We start from the raw sequence: 13,852 nt of genomic DNA, 5'->3' as shown, positions 1-13,852 counted from the left end.
TGTCAATGTGTTCTTTTTTCCATTTCCAGGAGTGTAGATGCTTTTCCACTTATAAAAATCAAAAAGTAATTCCTGTAATGGTCAATATGAGTAAATTAGCACTAGCTACAATTGTTGTCAGTATACTTGACAGAAGTAACCTTCTGTCATTACTTATCCCATTTAACAGGTAATTGGTTCATTCCACAGCCTTGAATGCCACATCTTCACACCCCATGGCTTATGGAAGACAATAAGTGAATGTTTGTTCAAGGAATCATTTTGTACTTCTTCATTAATTTTGTTTAACTCCTTCAGCAGAAAGTTTTGCTTCCCTTCTACTCTGATCCTTCTTGAATCTAATTTGCATTTAAAATTACTTTTTTCATTTTTCGTGCTACTCTAATAAAATCAGTAAGTGTGCAGTTTTGTCAATGGCTCTTTTAATATTGCTGCTAGTGGATGCAAGCAATGGTGGATTACAGGTATTACAGTTAACGCCCATCAGGTGCACCAGAAGTGTGATCACCAGGCCATGTGGACATGCTCAACAGGAGCACAGAGCTAGACAAGCAACTGCTGCTTCATCTGATGTGCTATACCACACATGTAATTATACATTATGCCTAGCTCCATATAGATATTAATCCTGCTCTGGACTTCGATTTTTTGGTTGACGCTGTTGGCATTCTTTCTGTATTCAACTCACAATGAACTTCACATAATTTGCAGATTATACGATTGTATCAATGCAGACACAAAAATGGTGATGAATTCTTACCCCATTGTGCTTACAGCAGCATGTTCACATCTAGTGTCAGTGCTGTGGACTCCAAGTTTTTGAAACTTTGGCAGCAACACTGTTACTGCAACAGCATCAGCAGCAACAACAGCAATAATTTGTGGTTCAAGAGCAATAGTACAAAGAACAGGTGGCCCCTCCCCTTTAGCTTGTGTCTCAACAGTAACAACTATGTCAGTCGCTGGTTATGGCTACTGCCCCACTACTATTCACTGCCATCAATGAGTCTTCAGAAAGCAAGAAAGTCCTCTTTCATTTTGAACTATACTGGTTTGCTTATAATGTTAATGGTAGGCAAAGAAGTACTTTGCTTTTCTCTCCTAGCAGTCACTTATACAAAATGGTGCATAAATTGCAACCATTTTCACACACTAGTGATTTCTCTTTCAGTGATTAATGTGCTCTGTTAACTGAATACTATGATCAATAGATGTATCTTGTTGTGGCTAAGTTCCAATTTAACCAGTGTCATAAACAACATCAACAGTTATCTACAGGATGGGCTGCTGACTGGTAGTGTCTTACACACAAGTGCAATTTCATGTGCCAGGCTGCTAAGTTCTGTATGCGAAATAATTGTTTTGAGAAGTGATTGCACGCCTTGCGCCTGGCAGGAAGGTCACTGTAAAAGATTTGGCTAAGTCTGATCATAGCCTTACAGAAGTGCTTAAAACTCCTAAACTTTTGAGCTTTATTTGTCAGTTCAGCCTGCTTTTACAAATGGAATTCTCATTTCCCAAGTTGTTAGTTGCAAATAGCAGTCAACTGATGCTTATGACTCATCACCCCCTAATTTTGCCAGTGTCACCTGACGTCATAGTTGTCAGGATCACCAGCATTTCATTAGAGACTTAAGTATGTTGACCATTTTGCTCCCCCTTCAGTCGTAAAGGAGATTCTTTGTAATGTTAATTGGGAAAGTCAGAAATGCCTTTCCTTATTAATGTCACGTCATATTTCATGAAATGTTGTACTTGCACCAGAAATAGGCTGCCATAACATTCTTCATGCCTTTCAGGTGATGGACATCTATGGTAAAGTGAGCAATGTAGTCCAGAGGCTGAAACCATTGGCACCAAGTGCCCTTGGTTGGGTTTTGAATAACATCAGAGAGTGGACAATGATCACTGTAAATAATCCTGGGGCATCCTTCTACATCTCTCCTGAAGTGATGCACTGCTTCATAGAGTGCTAATAGTTCCCTGTCATACACTGGCAACTTGCTGTTTGATGGCATGAGCTTGTGTGAGAAAAAAATAAATTGGCTGCTGAACACCTCTCACCTCTTGTTGCAGCACAGTGTCAATAGCTGAGTCTCACATCTGCTTTTATGATAAGATATGCACCAGGGAGGGGAGTGACAAGGAGAATGGCCTGGACAATGCGTTTTTTGCATCCTGATCATCCACGTGAGTTTGCATTTGCTGGTGGCATTCTTGCTGGTGAGGACTTGTATTAGCAGTGCTTGCAGTGAGGCGACCTATGGAAGGTGTCTTCTGCAGAAATTTATCATGCCTAAGAACCAACATAGTTCTTGATAGTCTTGAGGCAGTGACAGCTGCTGAATAGCTTCTATACATTGTGGTGTGTGACAGATGCCCGAAGCATTTACGATATGTCCAAGGAAGCCAACTTCTTTGAGCCAAAGTTGGCATTTGTTTTCATTGTGAGTAAGAGTGTCGAGAACCTGTTTGAGGTATATGTTGCAAGAGACATAATCCAGTAAGAAAATTAAGATATCATGAAGGAAATTGTAAAAGAATGAGAACTTGAGCTGTAAACCATCAATAAGGCATTGCCATGTTTGTGCTGCTTTCTTAGGTCTGTATTGCATAAACATAATCTTGAACAAATCAAAAGGTATGATGATGGCCATTTTGTGAACATCTTGTGAATGCATACGTTTCTGTAGGTACACCATCTTTCAGTCAATGACACTACAAGCAGAGGCATAATGAGTGAAGAAGTCCTTGATGTTTGTACTGGATAGCTGTCCATAATGGTGTGAACATTAAGGATTCTGAAATCACTACACTTTTTCTTATGGTTTTCTTTTTCAGTTTTATGGGTGAAGCTCAGGAACTGTTAGAGGGGCAGAACTGTCCCACCTCATAAGAGTTCATCCACTGCCACTCTGGTGGCCCTAAGTAGATGCAGTGGTATTCAACATGATCTATAGTGCTCCAGGAGACTGTGTTCAGTGGTAATCTTATGAACTGTTCCTTTTTTAATCACACACTGTATGAATCATTCTTGTCGGGAATGTTTGTAAACATGATAGGGAGTGAGCAAACAAGTCACACTGTACTGAACTTTGTAGTGGTAGATGGAGGCAGTGCACTGAGCATCTCCATGGACTGTGGCAGATGTGCCAAGTCAGCATGGTAGCAGAGATGTCAGAGAGGTGATGGTGACAGGCATAGGTAGTCAACTAGCTGACCAAGGTGTTGCTGTGTTGCAGAGAGTTCTTGCGCGACACCCTGAATTCTGCATCAGATGAAGGTGTTGATATGTTGCAATTGGAAGTTCATTTCAGATGAATCAAAGTAGAATTTCTGAATAGGTTGAATTGGTTGACAGTGCAGAGGCTTTTCTGAAGGACCCAATGGCTGTTGAATATATCCATGGAAGGTGGGGATTGAGGCATGAAGTCAGCTGTGCCATTATGTTGGGCTGCCAAGTGGGTAGGCTGACAAAACTTGTGGCAGAAAGGCCACTAGCTGAGCGGGTTAGCACACCACCATACAAGTCTAGAACTAGTTGGAAGTGATGGAGAAAGTCTGCTGGTTCAGCTACATCCACAATGATAAATGTCAAAGTGAATACATCATTGAGGCTGAGGTCTTGTGAGTGGACCTGTGTCTGCAGATGCAGATTGTACCATTTTATGCACAGAATTGGATGAGCACACAGATTGGTGTTTGGTGTTGTGAAGAGGGAGGAAAAGTGTTCACCTCTCAGCCAGTGTTGATGAAGTATAGTTAGCCACTGATATTTTCATGTACAAAGAATATATTGTAATGAAAATAGCTGGGGAAATGAAGTCTGTTGTTGTTGTTGCTGTGGGTGACCAGGTGATTTAAGATATCCTGCATGGTTCAGTGCATCTCCTGTGAACCAGGCATTAAATTTGGGAAGTTGCATGATGGAAGAGAGTTGCAAGTGGAATAAGTATGTTGTCTGTGGTATAAGCAAAAGTGATTCTGCATGGACATGGAGTGGGCAGTTGCGTTCTGCACAGGCATGGGTGTGGCATGTTTGGTGGTGTTCTGCACAGGATCGAGTGTGGTGAAAATGACACTTAAGTCAGGCTTTGTTGTGGCTGTACGGAAGTCATATCTCCAACTGAGCATGGTGACATCAGATTTGGCAGAAGTCAGGCAAATTCATCTTGTGGTAGGTGGGAGGTTGGTTGTGTAGCAGCTGTAGTTGCAAGTCATACTCACCACCATCATTGTTGAGATTATTTATGTATTATCTATGCTGTATGATGGAATATATTTGATTGGCAAGGTTAAGGAATGTACCCAAAGGTTAGTACTCATGGGCAACCATGGTCATTTGGACTTTTGGGGAAACTTCACAACCCACAAAGTCCACAATGTGTGGTTGGGCCTGAGGTAAAGATCAGTCTGTGGGAGTGTGCATGGACATGGTGAGGTCAGGATAGGGCTTTTAAGAGCATTCAGGAGGTTTGGCGGAGGGAAGGGGGGGGGGGGGTTGGTGAAATAGAAGGCTGTGTAGTGTTGGAGTGGGGCCAGAGAAGGGTATAGGTGAACGAAGAACATGGAAGAGTGATGGTTGAGGCCAGGGGATTACAGGAACATAGAATATATTGCAGGGCTGGTCCCCACTGGCACAGTTCAGGAGAGCTGGTGTTGGTAGAAATGATCCAGATAGTACAGACTGTGGAGCAGTCATTGTATTAGAGCACACTGTGTTGGTCAGCATGTTCAGCATCTTAGCTTAATTTGTACATCACATAACTGCTTCCTCAGGTAGCCCCGCTTTTGATGGAACGAGAGATACCTGAGACTGGCCTGGAGTAGGTGGTGGTGGGATGACATACTGGGCAGATCCTGCATCTAGATCTATTGCAGGGATATGAGCCATGAAGCAACAGATTGGAATCAAAGGTCAAGTAGGGATGGACAAGGATATTGCAAAGGTTCAGTGATCAGCAGAGAATCAATGTAGGAGGGATGGGAAGGATAGTGGGTAGGATATTCCTCATCTCAGGACATAGCAAGAGGTAGCTGAAACTGTAGCAGACAATGTGATTTAGTTGTAGCAGTCTCAGGTGGTACTAAGTCACCAAGCTAGTGCTCCTTTGTGTGGCCAGACGGGAGGTATGTCGGAGGTGGTAGGTTACTGGAGAGAAAACACATGTGAGATTTTTAAAGTGTTTAAGAGCAGTAAGTTAATCATTTTCTAGGTCTCAATATTTGATAGTAATTCCCTCATCCAACAACAATGTCGATAATGCCCTTTTGTTGTGTTCTAAAAATACAATGAAGGGACAAAAGTCATGGAGTACCGCCTAATATCATGTTGGACCTCCTTTTACCCAGTGTAGTGCAGCAACTCAATGTGGCAACGACTCCACAAGTAATTGGAACTCTCCTGCAGAAATATTTGAGCTATGCTGCCTCTATGGCTATACATAACTGTGAAAGTGTTGCCAGTGTAGGGTTTTGTGCATGAAATGACCTATCAGTTATTTCCCATCTCACATGATCTGGGTGGCCAAATCATTTGCTCAAACTGTCCAGAATGTTTCTCAAATTAATAGGGAACAATTGTAGCCCAGTGACATGGCACATTGTCATCCATAAAAATCCCATTATTGTCTGGGAACATGAAGTCCATGAATGGCTGAAAATGGTCTCCAAGTAGCCAAAGATAACCATTCCCAGTCAATGTTCAGTTCAGCTAGATCAGAGGACCCAGTCCATTCCATGCAGACATAGCCCCCATCATTATGGAGCCACCACCAGCTTGCATAGTGCCCTATTGAAAATTTGGGTCCATAGTTTTACGGGATCTCGACCACAAATTTCAACACACTGTCTTAATGGATACATATTTCGTATGTCCCATATTGTTCTCTGTAGTTATTTCATGCATTGTTGTTTATCTATTAGCACTGAGAACTCGACACAAAAGCTGCATTGTCAGTTAAGTGAAGGCGATCAGCCACTGTTTTGTATGTAGTGAGAGGTAATGCCTAAAATTTGGTGTTCTCATCACACCCTTGACGATATGGATCTCAGAATACTGAATTCCCTAATTCCAAAATGAATGTCCCATGGGAAACCTTTTCATATGAATCATCTGAGTACAAATAACAACTCTGCCAATGCAATGCCCTTTTACACCTTCTGTACACCTTACTACCACCATCTGTATATGTGCGTATGACTATCGCATGACAGTTGACACCTCAGTTCAATATAATCATGTATAAATGAAAGTCCTTCAAAATGAAACACTAATTAAAATCACCATAGTACATATTCTCTTAATGTTAAATAAGTACAGTTCTGTTTTTCATATTTCTTCATACATCAACAATATATTGCACATGGATGCAATGGACACAAGTTACAGTCTTGCCTCTCCTTTCCCGATCATCAACACAGGCACAAAATGACCTCTCTCCTCCACAGCTCACTACCAACCTCTACCAGAAAAGAGTCACATAACCAAAAATACAAAAGTATTACATCAACAGGTCATAGAGTATCATTCATATTGACATTTGTTCACAAATGATATATTTAGAATAGTTAACATCGAATAATAATTGCATTTATGTTAAGTCTGAATAATCAAATAGCTTTAGAAACAATAAACTATAATGGGTTTCTAAAAGTTTTGTCTGTTGATAAGATCAAATTCCTCTGCTGATAACTAGTAACCGGAAACATATAATCAGTCACATACGATTGTCAGTGTTCCACCATTATAACTCAAAAATACAAAGATGTAGGCTTTAAGAAATGAAGGAAGATAAATAAACTACAAATACGGGTCACCAAATAGTGAAATAAATCAATATACTAACATTGAGAAAATATAATATTTTATTCTGCTCACTGAAGTGCTCCTTGATTTCATTCATTGTGTACATTTCCTAGGATGCTGTATAACCATCCAGTATACGAGGTCTGTCTAAAAAGTATTTGACATTTGATTTTCCTGCATAAAGTAGAGATGATAGCATGGCGCCACTGTACACAGTAAAGGAAGACACCTTTATGCACATGCTTGAATTTTGTCCCTGCCTTCCAGCATGTCAGTTGCTGCCTATTAGTCGCTGAGTGAGGTGCTACACAGTGTGTTCACCGGCTTACCGATTCTCTCAAGATGACTGAATGTGTTGAGCAAAGATACTGCATCAAATTTTGTCAAAAGCTTGGTGATCCTCAAAGCAAAACAATTTGTAAGATTCAGCTGGCGTTTGGAGAAGATGCAATGGGTGTAATGCAAATTAAGGACTGATTCAACTGATTCAAAAATGGCCACACATCAGTAGAGAGTGACCAGCAAACTGACAGGCCCCAAACTGCTGGGAGTGCAGCTGTTGTTGAGAGGGTGCAAAATTTGGTGATGGCAGATCTTCATTTGACCATGCAGGAGATTGCCCAAGAGGTTTGAGTGAGTAAAGATTCTACACATGCAATTTTGTGTGATGATTTGTACATGCACCAAGTGGCTGCAAAATTTGTGCCCAAGTTGTTGTCGCCAGAACAAAAAGACCTCAATTTTGGCATTGGGTTTCTGAACACCATGATAACTGGAGATGAGTCATCGGTGTATGGGTACAACCCAGAAACAAAAAGACAGTCGCAGTGGAAGCATTCAGAGTCTCCAAGGCCAAAGAAAGTGTGGCAGATGTGAAACAAAATCAAGGTGATGCTGATTGTTTTCTTTGATGTCTGTGGAATTGTGCATCACGAAGATGCACCAGAAGGACAAACAGTGACAAAGGAGTACTATCAAGATGTTCTCCAGTGATTCTGTGACACATTTGGCGCAAAAGACCAGTGGATGGCGAAATATTGGCAACTGCATCACGACAACACCCTCGCACATTTATCCCACTTGATCCAAAATTTCTTGGCCCAACGTGGAATTACAGCCACTCTCCAACCACACTACTCTCCAGACAAGGCTCCTTGCAACTTCTGGTTGTTTCCAAAATGGAAAATGCCACTGAAAGGATCCTGTTTTGAGAGTAGAGAAGAGATAATGCGGAACACGACAACAGAGCTGAACACCATTCCAAAAGAAGACTTTCAAAGGTGTTTTCAGCAGTGGTAGGATTGGTGGGCTAAGTGTATGCAAGCACAAGGGTCCTAATGTGAAGTATTTTTTTTGCCAAAAGGTCGGACACTTTTTAGACAGGCCTCATATTCCACAACTACATTGGTGTATGCTTGTTATCAAGTTGTATGAGATTGTGTGATTGCATCAGTTATAGTGTCTTCTTTCATATTAATTTCCATCTTCAAATCTCTTTCTCTTTCTTTTTTAAAGTGAAAAAATATTAGTTGGTGACATAAGATACCTTCACCTTCTCTAAGTCGACAATAGCTAAGTGACACATTTAGAAAGTTACTACAAAAGCATTTTAATGGTATTCCCATTCTCTATGACATCACAGTTCATAAAAATGAGAAGTTTAAGTATACCTCTACTGAGCTTGCAAACAAAAAGAATTTTTAAGTACAACTGTTTTGTATAACAAAACAAGAAAAACTGTAATTTGTATTCGTTTCCGCTTGTCCTAGATAACACAAGCAAAGCAAAGGAGTTTACATAATTTTACATGAGTCTATAGGAACACAGGTACAGATGGGTGCAATAAGATATGACACAATCCATACATTAGAGTGCACTACTTTATTTACATTGTGTATGTACACTGCCATTAACTGAATGTCCTAAAGTGGCAGAGAGATCTAATCAACACCACTCGATAGTCAGAGATGTTGTGTTGGAAAGTCTCACTGGTTGAATCCACACAATGCCCCCGCCACCTCCCTAGAGTGAAGCATGGATGTTAGAGAAGGTAGAATGTTGGTGTGGTCATCTCTGTGCAGGTGCACATGACTGAGACAGCATGTGGGTGGACCATTTCTTGCGGGTTTGATGCACTGATGCATGTGACCAGCAATGATGTAAGAATTGTTGGTGTAAGGCATGACCAGACTATTTCTTGCAACTGTCATAGGGTATGAGTCATCAGGTTCAGAATTCGTAACTGTGACAGGGTCAGCAGTTCGCTTGCCCTGCACTGCAGCTCTCATCTGCTGTGAGAAAGGGTTGCTTGAAACCAGCTAATTCTATGCCAGGATTTGGTCATGTAGCTGTTGCAGTCATTCATAAAGGAATAGATGTTGTAGAAACAGCTTGTTGTGTGTAACAAGTTACCCACTAGATGTCAATGGAACTGTAGTACACTGCTGGAATGTCTTGTTCAGTGGACTAACACTGTTTTCCAGGTGGCACAATGCTGCAGTATGATGTCATTGAGGGTGTTGCCATATCCAGTAGTTGGACACCCTGCGTAGCATCTGCAATTCAGTGTGTGTGATGTGGCTTGTGCAACATGGTGGCAAAGTGAGCACACATATCACCACTTGTGTGTGGAGGAGTCAAAACACTGGTGGAATCAGCATAGATGTGTTGCGCATGGTGTGACAGGTTTATGTGTCATCTAGCAACTGTTGTAGGGAAGGGTCATTCTCTGATTAGGGAGTGACTGAGCTGAGTTGCATTGTCTCAGTGTCTTTTGGACAAAGGTGTGATGCCACAGCTGACCATCATGTTGGGAATGGGGACAATGACTCCTTCACCCCTTTCGTAATGGTCAGGTGAAGTCATGGTGTATTGAACAGCTGGAATGGCATGGGAGCAAGAGGGCATTGAGATTGGTAATGATCAGCTGAACTCGTGCATGTTTGGGTACTTGCAGTTGGAGCGAGACAAGATGGCAGCCATCTTCAACAGTGATAGCTGTAAATTATTGACTGCACAAATAGAGAAACACATCCAGGCACTGTTCAACTGGTTGAAAGGCACAATTGTGAAAATGTTTACTGTCCAAACATGGCATGGTTGAAACAGTAGTGTCAGAAATAGCACACTGTCTAACTAGTCATATAGCATGTCTCCATCTGGTACTCTAATGATACTTCATACCCTAATTAATGTCCCGTATAGAGTGTTAAAAGCACCATTTCAGAGCATCAAACATGTCAATTTTATATTCCATGTCCAGATGAGCCACTTCTTGTGCACTGAATTGAGGGCGGAACACCATAGATATAGTGCATGGTCGTTACACTACACTACTGTGTTGCTGTTTCAGGTTTTAACACAGTTTAATGTGCTACATATGAATCTTCTATGTTCCAGAGTGGCATGTAAAACAAGGAATCAAGAAAACCACTGTCAGTTCATGCAAAAGTGTAGTGATAGATCCTAGTAATGGTTGCATTGTCATTGCATGGTATCCAGCTCAACAGTAAAGTGATAAGATACAATACAGGCCATAAATTAAAGTTGACTTCTTTATTTACATTATTATGTATACTGTTGTGGACCAAACATCCTAACATAACACAGGTTGAGACCCAACTAAGACAGCAGAGAGTACTTAAACAGCACCGCTAGATAGTAAAATATTGCATTAGAGTCTCACTGGCTAAGTCCCCACAAGTCTTTTCCTCCAATACCTCACTTCATACTTTGATCATAAGTTCAGACCAGCTTCAGTAATATTTTCTCTAAACACCTTAAGATGACATTTGTGCCAGTCTCATCCTCTCAGCACAGTCAAACATTGATTTCTGAAAATATATCCATCACAAGATTGATTTTGTAGAAGGGATGACATAACAAAGGGAAAAGCTTGTTCATCATAGGTGAAGGTATAAAGTGAATTCCAGCTATTACTAAAACTAAAAACTACAAGCATAGGTTTTATACAGACCATATAACCACATATTTGTTTCTATACCAGACAAATGAGTTCTCCATTGCTATAAAGCATGCATGTTTTGAGAAATCAGACTGTTGTTTACAAATTCCACTCCTCTCCCACCCATGCAGTCTAATGTACAATAATGTTTGGTTTTATCAGTACACATGGTACATAGAAGTAATAAAAGAAATGCATAAGAAGAAATTATAAAAACTGGGTATTTGTTATGGCAATCTCCTAGATCAAGAATGCACATCATTAAATTAAAAGAGTACACATGAAAATCATAAGAAAGGTCAGTATTACAGGTGTTACATGAGTGCATGGAGTCTGTTCTTTGGGATGTGTCCTAAAGAACAAACATCACACACAATCCACAACAGTGAAATATTATATGTAAATTGAGGGGTGATCACTGCTGTCAGCTGCAATGGGACATCAAGTAGAATAAGTGGTGATGAGCAAAAATATGTACTGGACCAGAATTCAAACCTGGGACCTTCTGCTTACTAGGCAAGTGTGGTAACCACTGCACTATCCAGGACAAAGCATTCTCGCAACTGCATGGACTACCTTGGCATGCTTCACAATCAATCCATACTCCACTGAGCACCACCTATCCTCAGTCCCTGTTCCTTACACTCCTGTTCGCTGCTCAGAGATTCCACCAGGAGATCAGACATATTTGTGCATTCCATTATGGATCCATTGCCCAGCTTGGTTTATCAATTATATGCGTGCAAAAGAACAGACACCATGCTCTCATATAATTTCTGATTAGATTTCTGAAAAGTCACCAAGAACTGTGGGTCAGTGGAGACTTACCACACTGGATGAGAAGGAAAGACTGTCTTTCCTTCTCATCCCAAGTGGTAAGTCTCCCATGATCCACAGTTCTGGGTGACTTTCCTGAAATGTACCACTTTTCCTAGACCTCTCCAATCCTTTTCCTTCACCCTTCTTCCTTCCCCTTCAACCTTTCTACCTGAAGAAGGAGCCACTGGCTCCAAAAGCTTGCCTAATTACAACCTTCTTTTAAGTGTGTGTTCTGCTTCCTCTTGGTGAGTAGATTTTTTATCTATCCAATTAAATTATTTCGTCAGTGCTCTCCCAATACTCTGTTCACAGTTTCTATAAATGCAGACATGGAGACTGTCAGTCCAAACAGAAGTCTATGACACCTGTAGCATCTGCCTTCATACATGGAACTGATATACTGATGAGGTTCTTCATCTAGCTCCATTTGATGGTAACCAGCCATTAAGTCCAAACTGCTAAATACTATGTCTCTCTTAAAGTTTTGAGCCAGTGCATCTATACTTTTTGGCTCATCACTTGCTGTCTCAAATATTCCATCAGACTATCTAATGCCCAGTAGTAACATATCAGTACCTCCTTTTTTTGTTCACTATACATAGAGAACTGCAGTGATGTTTATGGCTCCATTTGCTAATATCAGCTGACCGCACCTTTTGTTACTCTTTTTCTGCAGCTTTCTTCTTTGCCTGAAGTATTGAGTTTGGGTGACAACAGAAAGGTTTCTGTGGTTGGATTTTAATTTTGTATGGTAGTTGTTAAATTTTGCATTGTAATTTCAAATCAAGTCTTCATATCTGAGCAGTAAACCATAAATGTTATCCTTCATATTACATATTTATCACTCCTTCAGTTTCACCAATCTTGTTAATAATTTTATTTTCATTGCTTAATGCAAGTTCTTCTGGTCATTTGTGTAAGTTTGTGTCTTTGTGCAATTCCTGTTGATCTTTGTCCTCAGCAAACTGCATCTCTTCTATCTTTATATCACATACTCTAACAAAGTTAGTGTCCCTATAAACAATTGCCTTTCCACTAAATGGATTTCTTCATTGTTCACTTCCATAGCTCCATTAGCAAAATTTAAATGTATTCCATAATCTGATTCATCCACTCAGCACCTCTGATCACCAGCTCACAGAGTTGCAATCACATCAGTGTTGTATTTAGAGACCTCAATTTCTGGTTCTAGTAATACTTGCTTCTTAATGATTTTACTTTTTGCTCCCATAGCTCCTACAACTTTAAACCACTAACTGGTAATTTAGGAATATCTATAATTTTTCTCAAAAGTTTATCACAAAAATTCTTTGAGACTGCACATACATGTCAACCAGAATCACAGAGAATTCTTACTACCTCTCCACACACCTTTGCTGTAAGATAGGGATGATGACTTTCTTTTTAGCTGTTAGCTTTTCTTCGTAGACTAGTTCTTCCTGTGCTTCACTTAGACCTTCTGCCTTAAAAACACTAATTAGCCTTTGCTCTGGACCTAAATGTTTGTTTACATTATTTTTATATTCATATCCTGATGAAAGAAATTACCCTTTTCACCATGCTCTGGATCAGATTGTATTCTGAACTATTTTCCATTTCCCCATACATCACTGAGTGAGGTGGCGCAGTGGTTAGCACGCTGGAGTCGCATTTGAGAGGTCGACGGTTCAATCCCGCATCTGGCCAACCTGATTTAGGTTTTCCGTGATTTCCCTAAATTGTTCCAGCCTAATGCCAGGATGGTCCCTTTGAAAGGGCTTGGCTGACTTCCTTCCCCATCTTTCCCTGATCTGATGAGACTGACAACTTCACTATTTGGTCTCCTCCCCCAGAAACATCCCAACCCAACCCCATCATTCACTTCTTGTCTAGGTTGGTTTGGTAGTCTTTGCTCATCAAATTGCTCAGGAAACAGATTTAATCTACTTTATTTATTAGATTCTCATCAAGACCTCTGAAGACGTCCATTGTGGTTATCAAATCTTCTCTCATTGGAATGCAGTTAATGATTCCATTGCTCCCTTAGATTTTGCCTATGCTGCTCTGAACCATTATTAACATGTCTGGCTCTAGAATCCCAGTTGTTCCCTCTTCTATCTTCAGTTTCAGTGTGCCCAGATATTTGCCTCAGCTGATCATCTGCACTGATTATGGTACTCATTAGCTGTCTTCTTATCTCTGAAGGAAGGTACCTTACAATTCATTTTACAATATCCTCTTCTTCAAATGGCTTGTGTAAGTACCATTTCTTATCCAATTCA

The sequence above is a fragment of the Schistocerca serialis genome, chromosome 6 (assembly GCF_023864345.2).
Source record: "Schistocerca serialis cubense isolate TAMUIC-IGC-003099 chromosome 6, iqSchSeri2.2, whole genome shotgun sequence".
Classification (NCBI taxonomy): domain Eukaryota; kingdom Metazoa; phylum Arthropoda; class Insecta; order Orthoptera; family Acrididae; genus Schistocerca; species Schistocerca serialis.
Note: the sequence above shows the minus strand (reverse complement) of the source record.